This window comes from Oryctolagus cuniculus, chromosome X, assembly GCF_964237555.1.
Source record: "Oryctolagus cuniculus chromosome X, mOryCun1.1, whole genome shotgun sequence".
In the NCBI taxonomy this organism is placed as follows: Eukaryota; Metazoa; Chordata; class Mammalia; order Lagomorpha; family Leporidae; genus Oryctolagus; species Oryctolagus cuniculus.
This window is the reverse complement of record NC_091453.1, coordinates 69,815,199-69,831,438: the sequence shown is the minus strand read 5'-3', so window position 1 is coordinate 69,831,438 and position 16,240 is coordinate 69,815,199. Positions and strand designations below refer to the sequence as shown.

The 16,240-nt window shown below is 39.4% G+C and overlaps 1 pseudogene; it reads left to right on the top strand.

The window, feature by feature from the left end:
* The first annotated feature begins 1,424 nt into the window (after positions 1–1,424).
* On the top strand, positions 1,425–1,822 carry LOC108178718 (large ribosomal subunit protein eL27-like; annotated as a pseudogene).
* Positions 1,823–16,240: the final 14,418 nt, after the last annotated feature.

Below are 16,240 nucleotides of genomic sequence, written 5' to 3'. Positions count from 1 at the left end.
CCAAGCACTTGGGATATCTCCTGCTGCTATCCCAGGTACACCAGCAGAGAGTTGCATTACAAGTGGAGCAGCCAACTCTCAGACTGGTGCCCATATGGGATGTGGGCATCACAGGTAAAAAGCCCAACTTGCTACTCCACAATGCTAACCCCTAGTTTTGCTTTTGTTGCCTGTGCATTGAGGAGTTTTATCCAAGAGGTCATCCCCTACACCAGTGTCTTGGAGTGCTTTCCTTACATTTTCTTCTAGCAACTTCATAGTTTCAGATCTTAAATTTAGGTCTTTGATCCATTTTGAGTTGATTTTTATATATGGTTAGAGGCATGGATCTAATTTCATACATATATATATATGTATATATAATTATCATCACTACTTATCCCCTGGACATTAAAGGGATAATAAACGAATATTGCAAACAAATCTATGCCCAGCAGTTTTATAATATAAATGAAATGGAACAATTGTTTGAAAACATGCTATCAACCAAAAATCATAATAGAAATAGTTCATTTGAACAGGCCTGTTTTATTAAAGATACTGACCAATAGGTAATAACCTTCCAAAAGAGAAAGCAACAGTTCCATATAATTTCAATGGTGGATTATGTAATGTGCTTAAATAACAAATGATGAAAATTCTCTACAAATCTAATTGTGAAAATTCAAGAATGTGGATTATTTTTAAACTCATTCTAGTAGGAAAACATTACCCCAAATTGAAATCTGACAAAGACATAGCAAGAAATAGAAATGACAGGCAGACTAACAGTCCTCATGAATATAAATGCAAAATACTTCAACATAATATCAAATAAAATCAACATATAAAATAATTGTGCATGTAACTATATATAATTATTATTTATTGATTTAAATTTTTCAAAGAATATACATCAAACCTAAGTGAGATTTTTTCCTCATATGCAATGCTGATTCTTAATTTGAAAATCAGTTGATATAGCCAGCACATCAACAAGCTAAGGAAGAAAAAAATTATTGTGTCAATAAATGCAGAAAATACATTTTATGAAATCAACATCATTTCATAATAAGTGAAAGGATAAAAAAATTCCATAAAGGGTGAGGGACAGCACTGTGGCATAGTGTGTAAAGCTGCCACCTGCAGTGCCAGAATCCCTTATGGGTGCTGGTTCGTGTCCTGGCTGCTCCACTTCTGATCTAGCTCTCTGCTATGACCTGGGCAAAGCAGTGGAGGATGGCCCAAGCGCCTGGGCCCCTGCCACCCATGTAGAAAACCTGGAAGAAGCTCCTAGCTCCTGGTTCCACTATGGCCTTTTTGGCCACTTTGGGGAGAGAACCAGCAGATGGAAGTCTTTCCCCCTGTGTCTCCCTCTCCCTGTAACTCTTTCAAAAAAATAAGTAAATCTGGTAGGCCCGAGTGGTTGCCGTCAAAATGGGAAGTTCATGAAACACAGGAAAATGCTGCTTGTCCTGAACGGATGCTATTCCGGATGCAAAGCCATCATCATGAAGAACATCAATTATGACACCTCCAACCATCCCTACAGCCATGCTCTGGTGACTGGAATTGACTGCTATCCCTGGAAAGTGATAGCTGCCATGGGCAAGAAAAAAATTGCCTAAAGGTCAAAGACCAAGTCTTTTGTGAAAGTTTATAATAATAATTACCTCATGCTCTGCAAGTATTCTGTGGATATTCCCTTGGACAAAACTGGTCAACGAAGAAGTCTTCAGACCTTGCTCTTAAATGCAAGACCCAACGAGAGGCCAATGTGAAGTTCAAAGAGAGATACAAGACCAGCAAGAACAAATGGTTCTTCTAGAAGCTGCGATTTTAGATATTTTTTGTTGCAGTCACTAAAAACTTAAATAAATAAATAAATGAATAAGCAATTCTTTACTAAGGTGACTAGACTAATATCCAGCAAAATAGACTAAATCAAAAACTTTTGCAAGAGACAAAGATGGACATAGTATACTGATGATAGGATTAACTTATCAGAAAAATGTAACTTTTATAAATATATCTGCACCAACTATCAAAATAATTACATATATGAAATCATCATTAATATATGAGCCCAAATTCTTGTAATGCAGACCCTAGAAGGCAGGTTCTATCTTGGAATTATAGCAAGGATTTAAGTATTTATAAGAACAACTTATCAAATTAACTGATAGTCTTCCCAATAAGGATCCAAACAAAGAATTGTCCTTGCAAGGTAGGAATCACAAAAGACTTTTTGAAGTATAACTATTCAGACAGCGGATCTAGTCTGGCAAGCCATTTTCCATTAAAGTGTGTAAAAAATTTGATGCATTTATGTAGACATTACTTCTCAGTATACTTGTTATTTATTACCAAGATGATAGGAACAGTTTAAAGATTTCTCCCAATGCTTCTCACTGCTTTGAACTTTGTAAGGAAAATATTACGCATGACTGTAAAGAACAAAGGATATGCTGAAGCAAAAGAAACCACACGTATCAATAAATCAGGAAGTGTGACTCAGTGTTGATGTTTCAGTGCACCATATTTCAACTTCCAGTGGTAAGGTCTCTCATTCTTATGTAGATCAACCAGTGATAAGCTCCTCATTTTCCTTTGTCCCATTCAATGAAATCAGCAAGCTTCTGACAAGAGCTGTAGGAAAAGTGTTACCAGCCCTTTACATTTGCCAAGGTATGGAGCCAGAGACTTGAAAATTTCACTTACCTATGTCAATGATGGAACTGGAGTGAGTGTAATATTGCAACTCAGACCTCTACTGCATCTTAGAATAGGTGTATGCGAATCTCACAGCAACAAATTCACTGCTTCTGCTTCCAACTAATGATTAGGTCTATTAAAAACTTTAAATATGGAAACTTCTCCTTCAATCATACCTTCCCCAAGGCAGTTTCCATCACCTGTTTTGAGTATACCACCAAAAATAGCATATATCTTGATTGTCTCCAGACTACTTCAAGGCAGCTCTTTCAATTATACCACCTAAGGCAGGCTTCTCTCCATCAGTGCCTGAACCTTTTCAAAGTTATGAACAAATACCAAAAGATCTATTCCCACAAAGTGAAGAATTAGGGATGTCTCTATGCCTGTTTCTTCTAGTAACCTCAACTAGTCTTAAATTAAGGGCAGCTAGAGTCAACTACATCTGTGCTTTAGCACAAAAATTATAAAAATATCTCAGTGAAATAGCTAACAATCACAAAACAGTGCCATGTTTATATGGGAAGGAAGCATGTGATTAAAATATAATTTATTATCAATGGGGTAGAGGAGGAAAAATAATTATTTTTAGAGAAGGGATGGAACAAAGTAAGAAAAAGTCCCTTGAGTCTCTAGGGGTGATAAAATGTGGGGAGGCAAATATATGGTAAAACAATGGTAGACGAAGTAAAACTTGTTCTCTAGATTTATTTTAAAGATTTATTTTATTTATTTGAAAGTCGGAGTTATACAGAGAGAGAAGGAGAGCAGAGAGAGAGAGAGAGAGAGAGGTCTTCCATCTGCTGGTTCACTCCCCAATTGGGTGCAACAGCCAGAGCTGCCCCAATTTGAAGCCAGGAGCCAAGACCTTCTTCCAGATTTCCCACGTGGATGCATCGTCTAAAGGACTTGGGTCATCTTCTACTGCTTTCCCAGGACATGGCAGAGAGCTGGATTGGAAGTGGAGCAGCCTGGACTCGAACTGGCACCCATATGGGATGCTGGCAGTGCCAGCGGTGGCCCAACCAGCTACACCACAGCGCCAGCCCTGTTCTGTAGATATTTCTGATGACTTCTCCAGACTGAGAAATTTCTAAATTAGTTTTGGTAACCAATCTTTGTCTTTCCTTGTACAGATGGAAGGAATGGTCCAATGTAAGTATATTCACATTTTATTAGACATTGTCAAATTACCTAACAGTCATCCTGCTTTTGTGTAGAACAGAGGAAAGTTATTGAGTCTTTCTTGTATCTACTTCTTCTTAGCTGCCTTCAGTGGAAAATAATCCTTTATTAAATTGGCATACATTATCGTCTCAAACTGGCATATTTTGAAATGGCATATTAAGGTCTCCTACAAGGGAAAGAATGCCCAATTCTAAAAACATTGTTGGAAAATAGTAAGATTTCAAGAAATGAGATCTCATATTTCAAAACTGCAAAAAAATTAGATTTTTAATACACACAAAAATAAACTGATGAGGTGATGAGTATGCTAATTAGGAAACATATTTCACTTTATGTACATAGGCCAAAATATCACATTGTACCCTATAAATATATAATCTGTTAGTTGTCAATTAAATAAAATAAATAAATTTATTTAAGATATGAAATCTTAACTGTGTCACATTCAGAAAAGTTCAACATGAAATACTTTTGGAATAAAAACTACCCCACTATCAAAAGAATTAAAATAAACAAGATATGTGGAATATATAGCTGAATGAATATAATTTATGTGTGGAAATGTCCTATTTAAGCAGAAAGAAAATTAGGAGATAATAAGTAGTATAGCAATAGTTAAAATAAAATTACCTAATAGACCATAAAAAGCGTTACAAGAAAGAAGAATAAAGAAGAAAATATTAGAACCATACATAATGTTAAAAGATTATACAAAATCCTTCAATCAACAGTGAAACAAGCAATCCAGTGGAAAAACAGACAAATTATTTGAGTGGGATGCTCAGAGAATAATCAATAATGTGAAAATGACCTCAGTCTCACTAGTACAAGATATATGCAAACTCAACCAAAATGATTAAATATTTTGCCTTTCATATTAGCAAAATTTAAAAAGCATTTTCACTAGGATTCAAGGAAAAGAGGAATATCATTTAATTTGAGTGAGAACATATACCAATACTCTTTTTTTACTTGGTAATTTTATAATACCTAATTAAATGTGAACATTCTTATGCTTGACCAAACAATACCACTTCTAAGCATCTATCTTAAAAAAGCATAAAAAATATAGATACTGGGGCCAGCATTGTGACTCAGGGGGTAAAGCCTCCTCCTAAGACTCCAGTATCCCATCTGGGTGCCAGTTCCTGTGCTGGCTTCTCCACTTCTGATTCAGCTCCCTGCTAATGGGTTGGGAAAACAGCAGAAGATGACCCAAGTGCTTGGGCTCCTGCACCCATGTGGGAGACCCAGATGGAGTAAAAATAACTGTGAGGGTGAAAGGGTGTATAATGGTTTTCTCTATGTATTTCTCTAAGTTTTTAATGAGAATATGTTCATGTATTACCTGTGAATTACTTTGTAGTTAATTCAGGAAATACTTTATGAAACTAAGACAGGCACTATGAAAATGTGTAGATATAGCAATAAACAAAATACTACAAAGCCCAAAACTCTCCAACTCACTAGGCTAATCCTCTGCCTGTGGTGCTGACACCCCGGGTTCTAGTCCCGGTTGGGGCGCCGGATTCTGTCCCAGTTGCTCCTCTTCCAGTCCAGCTCTCTGCTGTGGCCCGGGAAGGCAGTGGAGGATGGCCCAGCTTCTTGGGCCCTGCACCTGCATCTGAGACCAGGAGGAAGCACCTGGCGCCTGGCTTCGGATTGGTGCAGAGCGCCGGCTGTAGCCACCATTTGGGAGGTGAACCAACGGCAAAGGAAGACCTTTCTCTCTGTCTCTCTGTCTCTCTGTCTCTCTCTCTCTCTCTAACTCTGCCTGTCAAAAAAAAAAAAAAAAACACCCAAATTTACTTGAATTGATATACAATGCATAAAGCTATATTTTGTGTCATCAATAAATCTCTCCTTCATTTATAAGTAGCTTGTCTCGGGTATTTTGTTGTAATAACAAAACGCTAACTAACACAAAAAATTGGTACCAAAGAGTGGAGTCATTACTGTAATGATACTCGCAGACATAGAGGAACCTTTGAAATCCGTTAATGGGGAGATGTTTGAAAACCTGGGCAAGCGGGCTAAGGAAAGCCTTGAATGCTATACACAGAGCATTATAAGTGATTCTGGTGATGGTTAGAAGACCAGAATGCAAATAGAATGTGGATAGCAAAAGCCATGCTGGTGAGGCTGCCGATTGAAATGAGAGCTCTGCTGTGAATTGAACCAAACACTACCTTGTTATAACACAGGAAAGAACCTAACAATATTGTGTCCATGTCCTGAAATTACATGGGAGTCCAAGCTTAAAGGGAATGGACTAGTTTATTTGGTGGGAGATATTTCAAGGCAGCAAAGCATTCAGGCTGCTTTAAGTAAGTTTTACAGTGAGAATCAGGAGCAACCAGCAGAATGGAAAGATTGTATAAATTCACAGCCTAGCCAGAGAAGAAAGAATAAAAATGCATGTTCAGGACAGATTAGATAATGTATATGCTAATTGAAAAGACAATAGGAAAAAGCATTGAGGGGCATCTCCGAAATCTTCAAGGCCACTCAAAGGTCTGGAGGTGCAGATTTGTTTCGTGGAGCCCCAATGCACTCTGTGGGCTTGCTCAAGACCTACTTGGGATTCTTTCCATTGCGTTCATCTGCTTAAGCACTCTGTGGCTACATCCATGATGCAAATGGGCCTACTTGCAGTAGACCTATCATAGTCCACATGATGCTTGTTTTGCATGTGTGCAGAGTGCAAAAATCATGGGATCTTCGTGGCTTCCACCAAGATTTCAAAGGAAAGTCTGGGAGGTAAGGCAGAGTTGGGGTCTTTGCATGGGTTCCCAGATAGGGATATGCCTAGTGTAGCTGTCAGAGTGGAATTGCAGAGGAAATCCAAGGAAGATAGAGAGGGCATCATGTGCAACACTTCCAGGGAATTGTAAGCAGTATGCAAAACCAGCCTGAGAGGTTAACCATGTGAATAGAGACCATCAGAGCCGTAGAGGCATGGAGGCCTCCGCCTAGATTTCAAAGAGTGTTTTAGACAATCTGTGGATCGAGGCAGAGAATCTCCGACAGGGTAAATTCTAGTACAGCTGCAGCATCAGGACTGCCACAAAAACCCCAGAATTTTAGAGCCATCAGAATGCAGCACCAAACTGGGAAAGCTACACAGAGGAGACTACCATCTGTGCAAACTGAAGTTTGGACTACAGCCTGCAAAGCTGTAGAGGCAGGGCCACCCATGCCCTTAGGAGCCCAGAACTTTGAGACAATGTCAGACTTGGAGCCTTAGTGTTTAATGTTTGCCCTGCTGGGTTTCAGTCTTACTTTAGGGAAATTACTTCTTTTTCTCTCCTTTTGTAATAGGAATTTATACCCTGTACCTTCTCCATCATTGTATATTGGACTTGTACATAACATGTTTTGTATTTTTTAAAAAAAATTTACAGTGGCTCATAGCTGAAGGAGTTTACCTTGAGTCTCAGATAAGAATTTGGATTTGGATTGTTGAGCAATTCTGGATCATTAAGACTTTGGGAATCTTGGAGACTATATGAAAATATGACTAACAACAAGAAAAAGGATAACCAATTACATTCACAAAATAAAATCTATGAAAACTGGCATTTTTACAAAAGTTTTTACTAATGTGGTAAGGCACAGTAGGTAATAATTACCAATATCTCTTATGAATATTGATGAAAACACTGTAAAACTACTGGTAAGAACATTCAGAAGCTTATTTAGAGGATTATGCATCAAAATCTAGTAAGATTTATTCTCAGAATGCAAAAATCATTTAATACATGAAAATCAATGCAGTCCACCACATTCACAAAAGGAAGCAAAGATACCACATGATCATATCAATTAGTGAAGAAAATCCATTTGAAAAAGCTCAATGTCCTTTCATGATTAAAAAATACCTCAATAAGATAATACTGAGAAAATATCTTTCTGCACATAATAAAAATAACAAGAAAAACCTCATGTTAATAATGACAGCTAAAATCATACTCATTAATGAAAAATTTAAATATTTTCTTCTAAGATTAGAGTGAAAGGTAGCATACTCATCTTCTCCAGTTTTCTTCAACATAATAGCAAAATTGCAACCTGAGAAATTAGATAATAAAAAGAAATAAGGGATGGCTGGCGCCACTGCTCACTAGGCTAATCTACCTGCGGCGCCAGCACAGCGGGTTCTAGTCCTGGTTTGGGCGCCGGATTCTGTCCCAGTTGCTCCTCTTCCAGTCCAGCTCTCTGCTGTGGCCCGGGAAGGCAGTGGAGGATGGCCCAAGTGCTTGGGCCCTGCACCCACATGGGAGACCAGGAGGAAGCACCTGGCTCCTGGCTCCTGGATCGGCACAGCGCTGGCCATAGTGGCCATTTGGGGGGTGAACCAACGGAAGGAAGACCTTTCTCTCTCTCTCTCTCTCTCTCTCTCTCACTGTCTAACTCTGCCTGTCAAAAATTTTTAAAAAAGAAAAAAATAGGGGACAGCACTGTGGCATAGCAGGTAAAGCCGCCACCTGCAGTGCCAGCAGCCCATACGGGTGCTGGTTTGAATCACCAGTGGCTGCTCCACTTCTGATGCAGCTCTCTCCTAAGGCTTGGGAAAGCTGTAGAAGATGGTCCAAGTGCTTGGGCCCCTGCACCCACGAGGGAGACCCAGAAAAAGATTCTAGATCCTGGCTTTGGATCAGCCCAGCTCTGGCAATTGTGGCCATTTGGGGAGTGAACCAGCAGATGGAAGACCTTTCTCTTTCTCTCTCTCTCTCTCTCTCTCTCTGCCTCTGCCTTTCTGTAACTTTGTCTTTCAAATAAATACATCTTAAAGAAATAAAGCTCATGCAAAACAAGAAAAAAAAACTAAAATTATCTCTGTTCACAAGTGATATAATTCTTACTTGTAAAAACCCTAAAAATTTTGCAAAACACTGTGAAATTAATGAATTCAGCAAAGTTTTAGGACACAAAATCAATACTCAAAATTCAGTTATGATTTTATACATGAACAATAATCTCAAAAGAAAATTTAAAAATAATTGCTGTGCAAAAATTAAACTGGACCCCTACCTCGCGTCATATACAAAAATCAACTCAAAATAGTACAAAGGCCTAAATATAAGAACTGAAACTACAAAACTACTAGAAGGAAATCTAAGGTAAATACATTGAGATATTGGTATAGACAAAGATTTTTTAATCCCAAAAATATAGACAATAAAAGCAAAATAGACAAATGGATTATATTGAGCTAAAAAGCTTTTTCACAGCAAAGGAAATTATTAAAATGTGAAGTGATAACTTGCAGAATGGGAGAAAGTATTTGCAAACTAACCCTCTGTCAAAGAACTGATATTCAGAATATAAAAAGAATTCAACTCAATGTCAAAAAAACACAAATAATACAAGTTAAAAATGAGCAAATACCTGGATAGAGATTTAGCAAAAGAAAACATACAAAACCTTGACAAATACACAAAGAAAGTGCTCAGCTTCAATAATCAATAATCATTAGGGAAATTATATCAAAATTGGGGCCAATGTTGTGGCACAGTGGGTTAAGTTTCTGCCTACCATGCCTGCATCCAATATGGGTGCTGGTTTGAGTCCTGGCTGCTCCACTTCCAATCCAGCTTCCTGCTAATGTACTTGGGAAAGCAACAGAAGATGGCCTAAGTACTTTGGCCCCTGCACCCATGTGGGAGACTCAGATGGAGTTCCTGGCTCCTGACTTTGACTTGGTCCAGCCCTGGACTTTGCAGTCATTTTGGGGAGTAAAGCAGTGGCTACAAGATCTCCTTCTCTGTCTTTCCTTCTATCTCTGTAACTCTGCCTTTCAAATTATAAATAAATACCTGAAGAAAATCAAAACCACAATGAGGTACCATGTCACTCTGATATAGGTCATGAATATATTAATTTCCAATCCAGGTTCTTGCCCTCTGCAAAGATGGAAACACTAAACTGGTACTAGTATTATGTGCAAATAGAAAAGGGAATTATTTAGCAATAGGGGAATAAACACACATTCACATGTGAGTATGGACCACCCCACACAGAAGAATACCCAGCATGAGTGGGCCAAAGAGTTGTCCATAAACAAAAGAGAGAGAAAAACAGAAATAGCACCTCTAAGTGAGAACAGGAGAGATCCATCCAAGAGTGGAAGAGAGTGGATGAAGTCTGTCCTAGACTCATCCCCAGCTAAAAGAAGGCAAATAAGAGCAGAATTTCTTAATGCATGCTATACTGGAAAGAGAGCTCTTTCCTATCTTCCACCTCTTTTATAAAGAAGGGTATGGTCCCCAATCATATATACAATTGGGGTGGGTTCTGAACACGTGCCCTGGTTCCAGATGTGACAGGTGTATCCTGGGAAGGTGGGCATATTCAACTGACAGTTAAATAGATAGCCTCACTTTGCAGGGCTACAAGAGTTCCATTTTGCCCAAACTTTAACTAATTACACTATATCAACTCCAGTTAAAATGGCTCTTATTTGTTGTCTAAAGACAACAAATACCTAATGCTGGTATGTGCAGAAAGGGAAACTATTATTTACTGCTGATGAAAATACAACGTCCTAATAACCTGACCTCAGTGGTTTCTTTTGCTCAGCTCTGCCAAATTTCCATTGGATTCCATCTTCCATGCATTCAAAATACTCATAAGTACCAGAACAAAATGTTCAACTATGTGACTCTTTGTCTGTGTTCTTCTAGAATACTATCTCAGAAATGTCTTTCCTTGTCTTCACTTAGATAACTACTAAATTACTCCAGATTGTGTCATAATGTCAACCAATTAAGGAAGAGCTTATTAAGTGTGTCCCAGAATCCAGAATTAGACATATCCCATTCATAGTCTTATAGTACTCTGGCATACATCTATCACAGCATTTACCTCTATACTACCAGTATTTATGTAATTTTTTAAACTGCAACTACTTTGTGGGAAGAAGTAATTATATCTTTTAATTCTGTGTTCTGGTACTAGTCTCAATAAGTATTTTAGACAATTGAATTAAAATCTATAAATAGCTTGAATTTGGTGTTTTGTTACTTTATCAGATGTGAAAAATATGAGATAATCTTGATTTTCCAAATAAAATTATTCTATCAAGTTTGTATTTTTAGAATATTTACTCATTTGTTTGAAAGGCAGAGAGGGAAAGACAAAGAGAGAGAAAGAGACCTTCCATCTACTAGTTTACTCCCCAAACAGCTACCAGTGAATAGGGTTTGGCCAGACTGAAGCCAGGAGCCTGGTGCTCTATCTGGGTTTCCCGCATGGGTAGCAGGGGCGCAACGACTTGGGTCATCCTCTGCTGCTTTCCGTCGCACATTAGTGGTGAGCTGGATCTGAAGCAGTACAGCTGGAAGTTCAATTGGCACTTTGATAAGGCATACTGGTGTCCCAAGCAGTAGCTTAACCCACTGCCCAACAAAGCCAGCCCTAGGCCCATATTTTCAAAATATCCTGTCAATAAAAAAATGTAACTGAAGAATGTTGAAAAGGTTATGCAGAAACGTAGGTTAAAGAAGCTGAGTTATGTGGAATCTAAAAAAGTCAAACTCATAAAAGTAGGCAGTGAAATGGTGGCTAGGAGAGGCTGGAGTTGGGGTGGAGTAGACAGGGGAAGGGGAGTTGTAAGTCAAATATTACAAGGTTTCTGTTAGGAGGAATAGGTTCTTGTGTATACTGCCAAAAATGGTGAGTATAGTTAACAGTGATGTATTATATATTTCAAAATATCAGAAAAAGTAAATTTTAAATGTTTTTCCAGAAAGAAATGATTAACATTTAAAGTGATGTATATGTTAGCCAGCCTGATATGATCCTTCCACAATTTACACATGCATTGAAATGTCACATTGTATCCCATAAATATATACAATTTGTCAATTAAAAATGGACAATTATTTGTCAATTAAAAGTAAAACAAAATGATATAAAAAGAAAGCAATTACTTTTATATTAGCATCAAAATAATAAAATACTTAGGAAAAAATTGAATAGAGGAGGAGAGGGTTTTGTAGATTGAAAATTACAAGAAGGTGCTATCAGCAAAATGGCAGACTAGGAGGCTTCCGATTATCTTTCTACCTATAGATGTACCAAATAAACATCCACATGTGGATAATTTCCCTCTGACAGAAAGCCAGAAGCGAGTTGAGAGACTCTTGAATACTCAGCAAATGTTGAACTGTGTGTTTCCACTTTTCCACAAATCCCAATTGAACATGGTACCTTACAATCAGGAAGGACTCCCTGACTATTAGCTTCTTCCTTAGGAGTGAAAAGTGTGTGGCACATATATAGCAGCCAAGCTTTAGTGATGCCTGTCAGAGGTTTGGCTTTTGGATCCCTATCTATGGGAAGCAACATAGAATTAGAACTTGGAAGCTTCCCTAGAACACAGAACAAAGAGGTGGTTTTGCATGGGCACATAAGCACTCCCAGTGACTAGACCTTGGGATCAATCCAACTTCTAGATTCTTCCTAGAAGGGATGTCTCTGCATACTTTTCTAACTATTGCCTGGGCTTCTGGCTTCCAACTATCCTACTTCTGGGGGCCTACAGGATAGATAATGAACAGACCTCCTGGAGCTTGCATAGGTGGGCAGGCACTCTCCATATCATCTTCTTCAGCTTTATCCAACATTAAATCAAGGTGTGCAGATCCTCCTGGAAGATATATGTTCTTTCATCAAGTGTCCCAACATCTGCAGCTCCCACTTGAGGCTATGCATACTAAATTGTCTACCCAGAGGAGTTTTGTCAAGGAACACACACTGAAAGAGGTTGCTGCGCATGGGCACATGAACATTCCCAATGCCTATAACCCCTGGGATCAGTACAGCTTTCAGTTTCTTCCTGGAAAGAGCTTTTGGCTTATTGGCATGTTTTATGCACACTTTTCCAGCTGCCACCAGATGATCTGGCTTCTAACTACCTTGCTTTGGGAACCAATGGGGAAGATGAACAATAGATGTCATTCAATATTACCACAAGTGTGTGCACTTCCTGGCTCTTCTCCCCTGGCAGATTCTCCTTGGAGGGAAGTTGTAAGACCTCTGCATTCCTGAATGAAAGACAGATATACACACCTCTCTATCTTTTTTTAAGAGATTTTATTTATTTATTTGAGAGGTAGAGCTATAGAAACAGAGAGGGAGAGAAAGAGAGAAAGGTCTTCCATCCGCTGGTTCACTCCCCAAATGGCGAGAATAGCTGGAGCTGGGCTGATCTGAAGCCAGGAGCCAGGAGCTTCTTTCAGGTCTCCCACGTGGGGGCAGGGGCTCAAGCACTTGGGCCATCCTCTGCTGTTTTTCCAGGTGTATTAGCAGGGAGCTGGATTGGAAGTGGAGCAACCAGGACTCGAACCAGTGCCCATATAGGATGCCAGTTCTGCAGGGCAGAGATTTAACCCACTGTACCATAGTGCCAGGCCCCTTTAAGTTATTTTCTAAGGGTAGAATTTGAATAATTTGTAGATAAAGAGGAAAGATGTCCACAGAAAATCAAATCCATGCACGGTATTTTGTGAGAAGGAACAGGATTAAATTTTTCTAACAGCAACATTAATAGTAGTAAGAGCTAATATTTAATTTGTCCTTACTATGTTTGAGAAATTATGTTAAATACATACTTTTCTTAACTCCATTTTACAAGTGAGGAAGTGACTTGGGCCATCTTTCACTGCTTTCCCAGGCCACAGGAGAGGGCTGGATAGGAAGTGGAGCAGCTGGGACTCGAACTGGTGCCCATATGGGATGCCAGCACTGCAGGTAGAGGATTAGCCCACTGCGCCACAGTGCTGGCCCCCTGGCTTTGAGGTTTTATTGTGGTTAAGGAAAGGGATTGGGGTAAGAGTTCCCACGTACAGGCAAGTGCTTGTGTGGTGTGATTCTTATCAACCCCAAGAGGGAACACCCAGACATTCTTATCAGCTTGCACTGATGTGGGGAACAGAGAAAGAGGGAGTTGCCAATGCTCAAACATCAACAATTTTATCAGACTCCTCATTACAATTCACTTCTAATACATAACTGATACCTGAAAGATGTTATGTTTAATTTAGTTCGTTTTAATGAATTTTTCAGTACTTTCTGATGCCTGTACTCCATAAGGAAAGTCGACATACTACCTTTTTTTTAAAGATTTATTTTATTTATTTGAAAGGCAGAGTTACAGAGAGAGGTAAAGCCAGAGAGAGAAAGAGAGAGAGAGAGAGAGATGTCTTCCATCCACTGGTTCACTTCCAAAATGGCTGTGATGGCCAGAGCTGAGCTGATCTGAAACCAGAAGCCAGGAGCTTCTGGGTCTCCTACATGGGTGTAGAGGTACAAGGACCTGGTCCATCTTCTACTGCTTTCCTAGGCCACAGCAGAGAGTTGGACCAGAAATGGAGCAGCTGGGACTCGAACCGGTGCCCATATGGGATGGTGGCACGGAAGGTGGGGTTTAAACCCACTGCGCCACAGCACCAGCCTGCCTTATTTGAGGGCCCAGCATTGTGTATTCTGAGAAGTGATAGTGTGACGTGATTACTATCAATAACGTCTGAAACTCTGATGTGGATAAGAAATGACCTATTGAGACCTTATACTGTAGCTTCAATGTGTAGACACAGTGTCACCTTGGTTTAGATTTGGGATATCTATGAGTCAAGAGATTCTAAGAGCGGCCTGTGTTGTGGTGCAGAGGATTAAGCTGCTGCCTACAACACCAGCATCCCATATTGGAGTGCGCCACTGGTGTCCCAGCTACTCAGTTTCCAATCCAGATTCCTGCTAATGTGCCTGGGAAATAAGCTGATGACAGTCCAACTACCTGAGTCCCTGCCATTTATGTGGGAGATTTGAATGGAGTTCCCGGCTTCTGGTTTCAGCCAGGCCCCACCCTGACAGTTGTGGCTTTTGGGGAATGAGTGAGTAGATGGAAGAGCTCTTTCTATCTCTGTCTCATTGTCTCTATCATTCTACCTTTCAAATAAATAAAATACATCTTTAAAAAAGAGATTCCAAGAATTTTTACCACAAAGAAGGCAACTATTAAGAAGGCGCTGAAGAGTTTGCAAAAATGTAGAGATAGGGCTATTTGTTGATGAGGCTGTTAAGGGTTAGGGTGATTATTTGAAGTTTGATCAGTTGTACTGATCTTTGGATTCATCCTGTATCAGGAACATCCTGGATGAAAAAACACCCATTACTGTTCACTTGATTGATCCCAAGAGGCTCTCCAGGTAGCCAGTACTGTGGCATCTGGTAAGATACTGAGAACAGGGTAGTTGAGTCAATTCCTCCTGTGAGTAGGATAGGTCAGAGGGCCCAAGTGCAGAGCCATCCTATAGCAAGTATCACTCTCTAAGTATGCCTACTTCCAAGTGCTGCTTCCATAGCAGAAAGAAAGCTGCTATGCATAACAGAAAGCTAGTTATTCAGGGTCACAGGCTCAAAGGATGTGAGAGACTCTATTTTAAGGAGATCTCAGGATATGGCTAGCAATTGCTGCTATATCACTCAGGTCTGAGAAGGACAGTTTTTTGGAACACCCGCATTCCATATCAAAGTACCTGGGTTTGAATACCAACTCTGCTTCATATTTCAGTTTCCTGAAAATGCCCATCCTAGGAGGCAGCAGGTGAAGGTTCAAGTACTTGGGTCTTACTCACATGGGAGACCTGAACTGAGTCCTGGGCTCCTGGCTTCAGCCTGGCTTAGCTCTGACTTTTTTGGGCATTTGAGAAGTGAATCAACATATGGAAGAGTCTCTCTCTCTCTCTCTCTCTCTCTCTCTCTGTGTGTGTGTTTGTATGTGTGTGTGTGTGTGTGTGCGTGTGTAACATACACAAAAATAAATACATAAAATTTATAACAAAAAGTCTACAGGCAATGTAGGGCATTATGAGATTTAGGAGTAAGTACACAAAACTTTCACAGCAAAGGGGTGTCTAAAGGCAAAAATAAGAGTGTCCATCAAACCATTTTGTGGGAGGGAGCCCTATTCAAGATGGACAGTTTTCACATAACAACATCAAGGAGGTTAAATAAAATTTATATATAAAAATATGTTGCTTCTAGAACCCAAATAAGCCAAAAATATTCCTTTGGGTGCTGAGAAGTACAACAGCTGTTTCTTGACAGTGTCAGGGATGTGCAGCCCTTGTTTTACCAAATGATTTTCAGGGATTTAATCAATGTAAGAAGGCCTTGCACTATGTGTGAGGCAACCTCCTATGACATATTTTGTAGGCTCTCTGGTATTTGTTATGTCCTCAGTAATTATATAAAATACATCTCCTTGGAAGAGGGTGTTATCAATGTAATGCCATCCTAGGCTTCTGGAGAAAGATAGATGTAGTTATGTTGTTGCCTGCAAAGATTGTGT